At 50.0% G+C, this 13016-nt stretch overlaps 1 long non-coding RNA gene across 1 annotated transcript; it reads left to right on the top strand.

Annotated features, from left to right (window-relative positions):
* The first annotated feature begins 226 nt into the window (after positions 1–226).
* On the top strand, positions 227–12436 carry LOC135976450 (uncharacterized). The gene is made up of 3 exons (XR_010593561.1): positions 227–360; positions 10564–10617; positions 12314–12436. It is a non-coding gene; the product is annotated as an uncharacterized LOC135976450 (long non-coding RNA).
* The last annotated feature ends 580 nt before the right edge of the window (positions 12437–13016 follow it).

The following is a 13016-nucleotide window of genomic DNA, read 5'->3' on the forward strand; positions in this document are numbered from 1 at the left end:
AACTCGCTATTCCCGGTAGGATTCCTCTCCCTTCTCAGATGCTACCTAACTCTCCCTTCTCTGGGGAAACAAATGTCCTTTTTAATCCAATCTGAATGCCGGGATAGTCCAGGATTGGTGGTGGGTAATGGACTTGCAAAGTAAAGCTTTAGAGGCTCTTGTAAAAACAGTCCCCATCAACTGGTCCTCGTCAAATATTCTGTTGCCCTTCTGAAATAATTCTAATCTTGGGGAGGGTTAGAGGAGCTTTATAAATGAAATTAATTTTTCTGATAAACTTGTTTTTGTATCTGTTTCAGGCTTAGTGGTGGTAAAATCTACTGGGCCACTGACGTGGTTCTAGGTCTGGCAGACCAGAAGGTATTAGACCTAAACTCATTATTCTGATTGCCGACTTGCTTTCATTATGGTATCATTTTAGCAGCTGTTCTCTCAAACTGCCCTAGCTAGAGCCTAATGCTTTATACACTTGCAAGGTAAGAGTCCAAGCCGCTTTCAGCATTGCTGTTTAGCTTCAGAAGTTGTCAAGGTAGCGGACACTCAAATTAGTTTAACTTGGTGGTGGTCTATGGTGGCAGATGGGATGATGAGATTTTAAAGTCTTCCCCCAACATGCAGTTTACATGCCACTGAATAGCTGAGAGTCTCCGATTTCCTTATGGAAACAACTTTTGTTTCTTATTGCTACGGGTCAAGAGGTACAGTGGGTTTTAAAGCCATTGCATTTTTTTAGCAATTAGTTGAGCGCGGAATAAAATAGCAAGTTTCAGACAAGTAGAGTCCCACTGGGTTTTTTTCCTCCCTCCCCCACTTACCTTCTCAGAACTTCCCTCTAGTGAAATAACGTGTAGCTGTTGAGTAGTGCCCATCACTTGCCGTTCTAGGAATCAGTTTAGTCCTGTTTCTCTAGAGCATTGAAACGTGCTGCAGAACCTACATCAACAGCCCAAGCATTGCTCTTCCTAAATACGTTATTGTGGAATAGTCTCTCTCCCTGGAACGTTTAACAGTAGACTGGACAGAGTACCAGTTCAATAGGGAACAGTCTTGCCCAAGAGCTGCTCTCCTCTGGGAGGGTACCTGGAATTGTCCCCAGCAGCTCTTGGGAGCACTACAGAATTCCAAAATGAGACCCAGGAAAATGGAACAGTCATGGTCTCAACGATAGTCTGAGGAGCCCTTCCTGGGAGTCTGCAAGATGAGAGCAAGCAGCTGGGGCTTGGGAGAGGCCATATGTATCTCTCTGCTCCATACTGTGATTGTGCTGAAATGTAGCAAATACAGTCAGCAGTGTGGGGCTTGTACCCCTGGCTGGGGCACTTTGCTGTGGCTTGTGTTGTCCTAGAGGATTCCTCCGGAACCATTCTGTGATTAAAGCATGTGTACAGGTCTGTCGCATCTTACACGCATTTAACATGCGCAATTTCAGCTTTACACGGTCGGCAAAAACAAAAACAAAAAAGAGAATGTTAATACTTTAATACTAATAAAAAAAATGTACCTGTAGTGCGGGCGATTCCGCCCGCCATTACACTCAATGGAATTTTGACTATACGTGATTTTCGCTTTATGCGTTGACTGCGGAACGTAACCCCAGCGTAAGATGCGACGAACCTGTATGCAGCAGAGCAAATGTGCTGGAGTATGAAATCATGGTAGTCTGACTGTGGGGAAACATGCCTGAAGTGATCAGCACTCACTCACCCAGCTCTTTAACTACCAGTGGAATGAAATGTAGTAGAAACTCCATGGGACTAGCACCCAGATACCACGGTTATGAGTGTGGTAGATTCACAAGGCTAGCTTGGTCCTTCCTGGGAAGGAAATGCTATACAAGCTGTGGGGAGGAGGGGGCGGGGGAAATCGAGGTGTCTTTGCAGAGATCCCCTCATCTTGTTCTCTTGCAGGGTGGGAGGCAGGATTTGCCTCCTCGTGGCAGAATTGTGTATGAGGCTGGTAGTTCCACTCTACAAAACAGATTCTGCTTTATCTTTGGGGCTTCGGTTTTTTAAACTAATCTGTGGTTCCTTAAAGCAGTGGTTTTCAACCCTTTTTTCATTTGCTAGCCTCTAAAAAAAATTTTCGCTGGAGGTGTGGACCCCTTTGGAAATCTTTGATAGTCTGCAGACCCCCCCAGATGTCTGCGGACTACAGGTTGAAAACCACTGCCTTAAAGGTAAAGTCTGGTATTAGCACCCAATTTTTGTTGTGAGAGAAACTTGGTGTCCTAAGCTAACATTTGGAAAAGCACCTAAGCCCCTTTGAAAGTTAACGGGCGGAGGTTCTTTTGAAATTTGTACCTCTAATGCTGAAGCGAGGATCTGCCTTTGCAATGAAAGTGGATGCTTGAAGGTTCTAGTAGACTCTCTCAGTTGTTTGTTACAAAGACACTAAACTTGGAGCTCCCAAATCTGACTTATAATTGAGAGGCCTATTTCAAATACATCTTGCCATCATCTAAAACGGATTAAATAATATTTCAGGACCAGCCAAGATACTATAAGCCAGAGTTACTGCATTGCACTTAAAATACAATACAGAAGGTGGTGCACAGGCAGATTTAAGTTGTGTGCTGTTGTGTTTGGGGATTGATAGCCACATATATATCACCTACTCTCTGCCTGAAGTTAAGCTGTCATGATCCTTGAAAAGGAATAGCTTCTTATGTCTCTAAGAACTAAGTTTCATATGGACATCAGTCTTCCATCCTGACCTCAAGCAATTCCTACCTAACTGATGTGTATGCCAGGATACTGAGGTGTTCTTACTGTTGGAAATTATTGGAACTGCTGAAGAAGCTAGTGGTTACTAGTGTAACTTTTTCCCCAAGCCTTGCCTGTAGTTTGAGGCTATTCATGTTGTACTGTGAGTTTAATACATACCAGACAGTACACTGGGTTAATTGGATTAAAACAGTGTAAAAGGCTAATTAAATATTGAACAATGTATTCTTATTGTGGTAAGGCTAACGGGAGCATACAGAGTGGCTAAATCCTCTTCTATTGGTGCTAGCTAAGAAATCCAAACTGCTATGATGGATTAACAAACAGGCTCTGGAAAGGCACTGACTGTCTGGATTTGTGATGATTTGGTGCTTAAACTTCTTCTCTTGTAGCTGTCAAAGCACCATCACTCAGGTCGTGGTGGAAATCTGGAGTGGCAATGACTGGCTCCAGTGCGCCAACCACTCCTTGGATGTCAGGCTCAGTAGCAATGGAAAGCACTTATTTTTACACCAACCCCATCCAGTGGTTGAGAATTAATTCTTCTCTCCATTGTTTCCTTAAATTTAATAGTAATTGAATATAAATAAAAAAATATTCTAGAAAGAGCCTGTTTTTAAATGCCCCCTTCCAGGCTGCCAGTTGTGCTGTACAGCACTGGTTTTTCCAGAGGTGATGATAGTGCTTGTTCATTCATTTCTAACAAAAACATTTCCTTGAGTTTCTCAGAATATAATGTGAATGTCCCTAGTGGCTCATGTGTCATAGAGTGACTTTACGCTCAGTGTGTTGATACCCATTTATTTTGTCATTACTGCTAAGGATTCCTTGAGAGAAGAGTTCAATGTAAATTTTGATGGTCCTAGATGATAGTCATCTTCATTTATATACCTCTACAAATTTCAGATCTGTTTTGTGCTGCCCTTATGCCCCAAAATAAAATTGAGGGCTAGTTAGTGCAAGAGATTAGTAACATGCTAAACACACAGTCCTTCCTCTGTCCGCTGTTCAGCAGTTTATAAAAAAGACGGTTACTCACCGTTGTAACTGTTGTTCTTCGAGATGTGTTGCTCATATCCATTCCATTAGGTGTGTGCGCGCCGCGTGCACGATCGTCGGAAGATTTTTACCCTAGCAACACCGGCGGGTCGGCTGTGGAGCCCCCTAGAGTGGCGCCTTCATGGCGCTGAATATATACCCCAGCCGACCCGGCGCCCCCTCAGTTCCTTCTTGCCGGCTACTCCGACAGTGGGGACGGAGGGCGGGTTTGGAATGGATATGAGCAACACATCTCGAAGAACAACAGTTACAACGGTGAGTAACCGTCTTTTCTTCTTCGAGTGCTTGCTCATATCCATTCCATTAGGTGACTCCCAAGCCCAACTCAGGTGGTGGGGTCGGAGTGAGACATTGCTGTGTGCAAAACTGCTGATCCGAAGGCAGCATCGTCCCTGGACTGCTGCACTAGTGCATAGTGTTCTGTAAATGTGTGGACTGACGACCAAACCGCAGCTCTACAAATGTCCTGTATCGGAACTTGCGCCAGGAAAGCCGTCGAGGAAGCTTGGGCCCTCGTGGAGTGGGCGGTGAGGTGCGGTGCTGAGACACCTGCCAGGTCATAGCAAGTCCGGATGCAAGACGTAATCCAGGAGGATAGGCGTTGTGAGGAGACCGGTGAGCCTTTCATTCGGTCGGCCACTGCAACGAAGAGTTGCGTCGTCTTTCTAAAGTGCCTTGTGCGGTCAATATAGAAAGCCAGGGCCCTGCGTACGTCCAGAGAATGCAAACGTTGATCCTGGCGAGTAGCATGTGGTTTAGGATGAAAGACCGGGAGAAATATATCCTGGTTGATATGAAAAGGAGAAACCACCTTAGGGAGAAAGGCAGGATGTGGACGAAGCTGCACTTTATCCTTGTGGAAAACTGTGTAAGGGGGCTCGGATGTAAGCGCCCTGAGTTCAGAAACGCGCCTTGCTGAGGTGATGGCTACGAGGAAGGCTGTCTTCCAGGACAGGTACAGAAGTGAACAGGTGGCCAGTGGCTCGAATGGAGGACCTGTGAGCTTGGAGAGAACCAGGTTGAGGTCCCACGTCGGAACGGGCTGACGTTGTTGTGGGTACGTCCGGTCTAAGCCCTTGAGGAATCTAACGACCATCGGGTTAGAGAATACCGAGGACGCGAGTTCCCCTGGATGGAAGGCCGATATAGCGGCCAGGTGAACTTTAATTGAAGATATCGCCAACCCTTGCTGTTTTAGGGATAGGAGATATTCCAAAATGAGAGGGATAGGTGCGTGCAACGGGGACGTGGCTCGCTGTTCGCACCAACAGGAGAACCGCTTCCACTTGGCCAAGTATGTGGTCCGTGTTGAGGGCTTCCTACTGCTCAGCAGAATCTGTTGGACAGAGTGAGAACACTGTTGCTCTGCCTGGGTGAACCATGGAGCAGCCACGCCGTGAGGTGGAGTGATTGCAGGTCGGGGTGACGCAGCCGGCCGTGGTTCTGCGTGATGAGATCCGGATACAACGGAAGCGGGATCGGTGTCCGAACCGAGAGTTCCAACAGCGTGGTGTACCAATGTTGTCTCGGCCACGCTGGAGCGATCAGAATTACCTGTGCCTGGTCTCTGCGCAATTTGAGCAGTACCTTGTGGACCAGAGGAAACGGAGGGAAGGCATAAAACAGGTGGTCTTTCCAGGGAAGGAGAAACGCATCCGAGAGGGAGCCCGGAGCTCGACCTTGCAGGGAGCAGAACACGTGGCACTTCCTGTTGTCTCGAGATGCAAACAGGTCTATGTGGGGAAACCCCCACTTCTGGAAGACGGAATGTATAATGTCCGGACGGATAGACCACTCGTGCGTTTGAAAGGACCTGCTGAGCCGGTCCGCCAGAGTATTCTGGACTCCAGGGAGGAACGATGCCGTGAGATGGATTGAGTGGGCGATGCAGAAGTCCCACAGGCGAATGGTCTCTTGGCATAGAATTGACGAACGTGCTCCTCCCTGCTTGTTGATGTAAAACATGGCCGTGGTGTTGTCGGTGAGAACTAACACACAGCGGCCACGTAGGAGATTGAGAAATGCCTGGCACGCCAGGCGCACCGCCATCAGTTCCCGAACATTGATGTGCAGGGCTAGCTGAGGTGCAGTCCACAGGCCCTGGGTATGGTGCTCGTTGAGATGGGCGCCCCAACCCAGAGATGAAGCGTCTGTGACCAGGTGCAGAGAGGGTTGTGGGGCGTGAAACGGCATCCCCTCGCAAACCACATTGTGATCTAGCCACCATGTGAGGGAGGTCAGGACCGAGTTCGGGATTGTGACCACCATATTCAGGCTGTCCCGATGTGGGCGGTATATTGATGACACCCAGGTCTGGAGTGGGCGAAGCCGAAGTCTGGCATGCCTGGTTACGTACGTGCATGAAGCCATGTGACCCAGGAGGGTAAGGCACGACCTCACCGTGGTAGTTGGGAAGGCCTTGAGTCCCTGTATGAGGCTCGTGATGGTGCAAAAGCGATTGTCTGGCAGGATGGCTTGTGCGCGTCTGGAGTCTAGAACCGCACCGATGAATTCTATTCTCTGGGTAGGTTCTAGAGTGGATTTGTCCTTGTTGAGTAGGATACCCAACTTGTTGAATGTGCGCACTATTATGTGGACGTGATCGCGAACTTGTTCCTTGGTGCGACCGCGTACCAGCCAGTCGTCTAGGTACGGGAACACCTGTATCCCTTGCCGACGAAGGTACGCTGCCACGACAGCCATACATTTCGTGAAGACCCGTGGGGCCGAAGATAGTCCGAAGGGAAGGACTGCAAATTGGTAGTGCACCCTGTTTACCACGAATCGGAGGAAGCGTCTGTGAGGCGGGAAAATAGCAATGTGAAAGTATGCGTCTTTCATGTCGAGGGCGGCAAACCAGTCTCCAGGATCGAGGGAAGGGATAATGGCCCCCAGAGAGACCATGCGGAACTTCAACTTTACTACGAATTTGTTGAGTCCGCGCAAGTCCAAGATGGGTCGCAGACCTCCTTTGGACTTGGGGATGAGGAAATAACGGGAGTAGAATCCCCTGCCCCTTAATTCCACTGGAACCTCCTCTATGGCCCCCATAGCGAGGAGCGTAGAAACTTCCTGTATAAGAAGTTGCTCGTGAGAAGGGTCCCTGAAGAGGGACGGGGAAGGGGGGGAGGAGGGGGGGATAGAAGAAAACTGGATAGCGTATCCCCTCTCCACCGTGCGGAGGACCCAACGGTCCGAAGTTATAAGGGACCAAGCACGGTGGAAGTGGGAGAGGCGATCCCGAAAGGAGGGGGCTGGATCCTGGGGGATGACTGGGGCGCCGTCCTCGACCGCACCTTCAAAAGTTCTGCCTGGGGCCTGAAGGTGGTCGAGGTGGCCCCTGGTTCTGGCCGGGTTGAGGGCCGGTCCACCTTCTTCTACCACCTCGCCCTCGCCTCCGGGCCGAGTCTTGTCTCTGACGAGGCGGGGGGGGGGGTAGAAGCGCTGAGGTTGCGGCCTAAATGGCCTGCGCTGGGGGCCCACAACATGCATCCCCAGGGAGCGCATGATTGTTCTCGAGTCCTTGAGGCTCTGCAGGCGGGAGTCCGTCTTATCCGAGAACAATCCATGCCCCTCAAAAGGCAGATCTTGTAGGGTTTGCTGCAGCTCCGGAGGCAAACCCGAAACCTGAAGCCAGGAGATCCTGCGCATAGCGATGCCCGAAGCCAGGGTCCTCGCCGCTGAGTCTGCAATGTCCAAGGAGGCCTGCAAGGAGGTCCGAGCCACCTTCTTGCCCTCCTCTACCATGGCTCCAAACTCTTCCCTGGACTCTTGGGGAATCAACTCCTTAAACTTCCCCATAGAGTTCCAGGAGTTGAAATTGTAGCGGCTCAGTAACGCCTGTTGGTTCGCCGCTCTCAGTTGTAGCCCTCCGGCTGAGTAGACCTTACGGCCAAACAGGTCGAGCCGCTTAGCCTCTTTTGATTTAGGCGCTGCAGCCTGCTGGCCGTGGCGCTCTCGTGCATTCACTGATTCCACCACCAGTGAGCACGGTTGGGGGTGGGTGTACAAGTACCCATAGTCCTTAGAGGGGACAAAGTATTTTCTTTCCACCCCTCTCGCTGTGGGTGGAATGGAGGCAGGAGTTTGCCATATCGTATCCGCATTCGATTGGATCGTGCGGATCAGAGGTAACGCCACCCTCGATGGGACATCTGCTCCAAGGATGTTCACGATCGGGTCGTGCACCTCCACTATCTCCTCCGCCTGCAGGTCCATATTACGGGCCATCCTACGCAGGAGATCCTGGTGAGCCCGAAGATCTATCGGAGGGGGACCCGTACATGAAGTGCCCGCCACTGCCTCGTCCGGAGAGGAGGAAGAGGATGCCTCCGGTGGTACCGGATCCAAGGGGGGGTCCTGATCCCTTTGCTCTTGGGCCGGGGCATCACCTGCACTTGGGTCCCTGGTGTCGGGTGGCGTGGACACCGAAGCCTCCATGCCTCCTGGCGGAGGCCGAGAGATGGTGGATTCTGGGGCCCTTCTAACCGAGTGACCCGAGCGAGAGGTCGATGGTATTGGAGCCCCTTGTTCTTGGTGGTATGCCCACGGGGTCCAAAACGACCAGTGAGATGGTCCATGAGATTGGTCCTCTGCCATCTCCTGCCAGTGGCCGAAATTTTGTTCATCGGCGCGCCCTTGAGGGGGGTATGCCGATCTCGACAAGTCCTCCGAGGAGCGGGACACCGATCTAGACGGCCATGGCGGTGCCGAGAGAGATGAAACCATCCCGGTGGGCTGCGGTGCCGCACGGTGCCGGTCCGGAGATGATCTATCTCTGCGCGGTGCCGGCGATCGGTGCCGGGACCGCGACCGGTGCCGATGACCTCGTCGGTGCCGGGAGTCAGATCTGGACCTCGACGAGGACCTGGAGTATGCCCGGTGCCGGGAGCGACCCCTCGACGTCGAGCGCCGACCGTAGCGGTGCCGAGAACTACGTCTCGACGTTGATCGGTGCCGACGATCATAGCGGTGCCGAGACGTAGAACGGTGCCGCGAAGTAGATCTTGGCCGCGAGTACGACCGGTGCCGAGACGATATTCGGCGCCGGGACTGCGAGCGGCGTGGGGACCTGCTTCGGGACCTGGACCGGTGCCGAGGTTCCAGCCCTTGTGATGGTGGGCGCATCAAAGCAGGTTTCCCCCTCGACTGGACCGGGCGAGTCAACGGTGCAGTCGGTGCCGGTGGCTGAGGCGGTGCCGGCTCCGTGAGAGCTATTAAGTCTCTCGCCGCCGCGAAGGTCTCTGGAGTCGACGGGAGGCACTGTATCACCGCCGGCCTGGGGGGAGACGCTATTTGCACCGGACTCAACGGCCTCGGCGCCGGAGTCGACGGTGCCGGAGGCAACTGTTTCCGTTGCTCCACCGGTGGACGCGGCTCTACCCCCGACACTGGGGGAGCTGGCGTCTTCGGCACTGATGTCCCCGTCTTATGGGCTTTTTTATGCCCTGGGGATAAGGACCGGCGCCGAGGCACTTGCTGTGTCTGCGGTGCCGACGAGGTCCGGTGCCGGGGAGGCTTGTCTGACGCCACTCGCGTGGTCGTCGCAGCCGGTGCCGCCGGGGCACTGCGCACCGAGGTGCTAGGTGCCGGGGCCTTGCTCGTGGAAGGAGCGTCCGGGCTAAGAGCCGCCTCCATCAGAAGTTGCCTGAGCCGAAAGTCCCGCTCCTTCTTCGTTCTCGGACGAAAGGCCTTACAGATTTTACACTTGTCTGTCTGGTGTGACTCTCCCAGGCACTTCAGACAAGATTCGTGCGGGTCGCTCGTGGGCATAGGTTTAGCGCAGGAGGCGCACAGCTTGAAGCCGGGAGCGTTGGGCATGAGCCCGGCCCCGCGGCCGGGGGAGAAAAGGGGGGAGACGACCCCCTTAACCCCCTGGACTATTTAGAACAACTTTAAAACTACTTAACTAACTTACAACAAACTCTAAGACTATAACTATAACTACAACTATGATACAACAAGAAAGCTAGGGAAAGTGGAGAACAGCTAAGCAGCGCTCCACAGTTCCAACGACCGTCAGGGGCGGTAAGAAGGAACTGAGGGGGCGCCGGGTCGGCTGGGGTATATATTCAGCGCCATGAAGGCGCCACTCTAGGGGGCTCCACAGCCGACCCGCCGGTGTTGCTAGGGTAAAAATCTTCCGACGATCGTGCACGCGGCGCGCACACACCTAATGGAATGGATATGAGCAAGCACTCGAAGAAGAACAGTTCAATTCCTTATAGGTACAATCCTCAGTTGACACCCTTGTGTGTAGCCTCTGCAGAAAGGTCAGGGAAGGTGAACTCCCCTTTCTCTTCATAAGAGGATTCCTTATCCTTTTGGGTGGGGAAACTGGCACTAACTACTGCTCTTATGTCAATAAGTGGGATTTTTAGGCTCCAATACTTCAATCCTGCATCTTGTAGAGGCACAGAAAAAAACGCTATAAGCAAGTCTACTAAAGCAAACCCAAGTCTCGTAATTATGTGTGGGTCAGCTTCTTAGTCAGAGAGCAGGGCATTCCTAACCACACTATCCTGTGACCTTTTGTGACTGGAGCAGCCAGGCGTTTCAGTGGAACAATGCCATATGCCTGTGCTTGCTGTAATGAATCGAGAAACAGCTGCTAGTTTGTTTTACCTGCCAGCCTTCGCTGTCTTCATTATGAGTTTCAATTGTCCATTCATTCTGATAGCCACCCTCTGCTTTAAAAGGTCAGATCTTTCCTGGAAGGTAGTAAACATGCAAACCTTGCTAGATTCAAGCACTAAATCTGGTTTGTATTATCTTTTTGCAGCTGGGAATGGGAATAACGTACTCATCCTTTTAACCCTCAGAGTCCGATTTAGAGGTAAGACCTAAATAATAATTTAGAAGTAAAATAGATGTAAAGTTGTAGGTATTTGGTTAATAAAAATGAAATGGTCTGAGTAGCGATTGGATTTCTTTTCCACCCCCATTTCTACCCTTTAAAATTCCCATTCTAAAGCATCTCAAGAAGTCTCCCTTTCAGGCCTGATCGAAACATACAAATTGCACCAGTTTAATCGAATCAGTTTAAAAACTGATGCTGCTGAACTGCTGCAGACCAATGGTTTAACTTGCATTGGTAGGTTTACACTGGTACATTAACAGGTAAAGTTGCTCTGATTTTACGTAAACAAGCACAGCTTATATGTGTAGATAGGGCCTCCGTCAGCTCTGTGTAGTCTAGGAATCTAACGTTCCATTAAGGATGCAAGAGTCCAGTTGGAATGCAGAGTAGGGCTGACAAGAAAACAAGATTTCCATGTTGTGAAAAGCCGAGGGTTTGGAATGTTCATTCCTGTGGGAATGAAATCTAGCTCTTGTGAAGCTTTTCACGGAAAACGAGATCTCCCTCCCTCCCCCCCTCCCCGCCGTATAGCCAATAGTCCAGTGCACTCACCAGGGATGTGGGAGACCAAAGTTGTAGGCCCTGCTTTGCCCGATTCAGAGAAGGGACTAGATCCTGGGCTTCCCACATCCCAGGTGTGTGCTCTCATCACTGAGATAGAGAGTCTGTCTCGCTCACACAATCTCCTGTTGAAACTGTTCCACTTCATATGGACTAATTAGTCACTGGGCCAGAAAGAGACGGACTCTATAGCCCAGTGGCTAGGGTACGCTCCTGGGATGTGGAAGAGCCAGGGTTGAATTCAGGCAGCAGACCCCTCTACTGATTTTCATCAAACTCTTGTTTGACTAGAAATGCTATACCTGACCTGGCAAACAGAGACGCTACAGAACAAGCAATACCCTAATGGTTAGGCTATGGGAGAGCCAGGTTCAAGTCCATGCTCTGCCTATATCAGACCTAATGAAAGTTTGATCAAAACGGGTATGTCTCCACAACATTTCGGTTTTGATGAATTGGCATTTTCCAGTAAAAGTTTCAGCTAAGTTCCCTGCTGTAATACAGAGTGCGTCTGGAATGTAGTCTGTGTAAACCTCAAGCCTGGCTAGTTCCTTTCATGCATCATAGAAACTAATATATACCCAGTGACCCGGGGTCTGCATTAAACTGTAGTGAAGCAGGGCTATGTGTAAACGTTTTAATTAAAATTAACACCTCTCCTAAACTCTGTGTTCGGCTTTAAATTGTACAAAGGGTGTGAATATTTTTACACTGGAAATGCTCCCAGACCCTCAGCATCCGGTTGTACATCATTCTCTTATTCTCAAGTGGAAATTTTTACTTATAGCGTTAAAAACTAAAACTTCTACTCTTAATTCAAAAGATCCGGAGCCCCTGCTGCTGTAGATTTTGTATGTGTGATCTACTTACTGCCCTTGATGTGGCATCTGACTGTGTGTACACAGTGGGTGTTGCTTCCATTGCTGAATGCAGCCACCTCTTGGGTGGTACCTGGGTTACTTACTAGTGCTAACTACTCTGCAGGTCAAGGCTAGAAGTGAAGGTTTTCTCTATGCTATCCTAGATTTCAGTGGGATAAGCCAGAAGGTAGATGATGGCATTGGAGTTTCCTCTTCATAGAGGAATTAAAACACTGCTGTCTCTCTTACAGATGGTGCCATGTTCAATCCTGTGGTGTTTTCTTTATTTAATATTACGGCAGTTAACTGGCCCTGCGCAAAGGGAAAAGTTGAGGGCTATGGAAGGGTTCAAAGAGGAGTTCTCAAGTTTTGATGCATTTTTGACCTACTGATGAAGCTGGAAGTTACATTTATTCACTGATCTTTTCAGGCCTAAAGGCCACTGAAATGCATTCTGGGGTGGGAACATTTTAGCTGGCAGGCCACTCAGTTCCCAGGCTGAATGGAAGGTTATTTATTTACTGTCTTCAATTCCTGGATTTCCCTTGTATTTCAAATTCAGCTCATAAGAGAGCCTGACAAAGTTGCTGTGAATATTGATGCTGTATATATGGCACTTTTTGTAAATGTGAAGCAAACTTGAATGATGTGTTTTGTACACTGCAACAGTAGCATTGTAATCCCACCTTCTCTTTTTTTATGCCAAATCAACAGATTAGTTCTTGTATTATGTGTGCATTATAAGGGGATGGCTTTAGGGGAGAAACGTGGGTTCCCAAGATTCGAGGGGGACGTGTGTGGGGGGGATTAAAGAAGATAGCTCTTCAGAGGGGCTTCATGGTTAACAATGGCTGGATTTTATATTCTGTCATCGTGACAATAATTGAAATATACAGACAGTTTGAATATCAACAAGAAAACAGGCCTTCATGTTACCACCTTCAATCTTGGCCG

The sequence above is a fragment of the Chrysemys picta genome, chromosome 18, assembly GCF_011386835.1.
Source record: "Chrysemys picta bellii isolate R12L10 chromosome 18, ASM1138683v2, whole genome shotgun sequence".
Classification (NCBI taxonomy): Eukaryota; Metazoa; Chordata; order Testudines; family Emydidae; genus Chrysemys; species Chrysemys picta.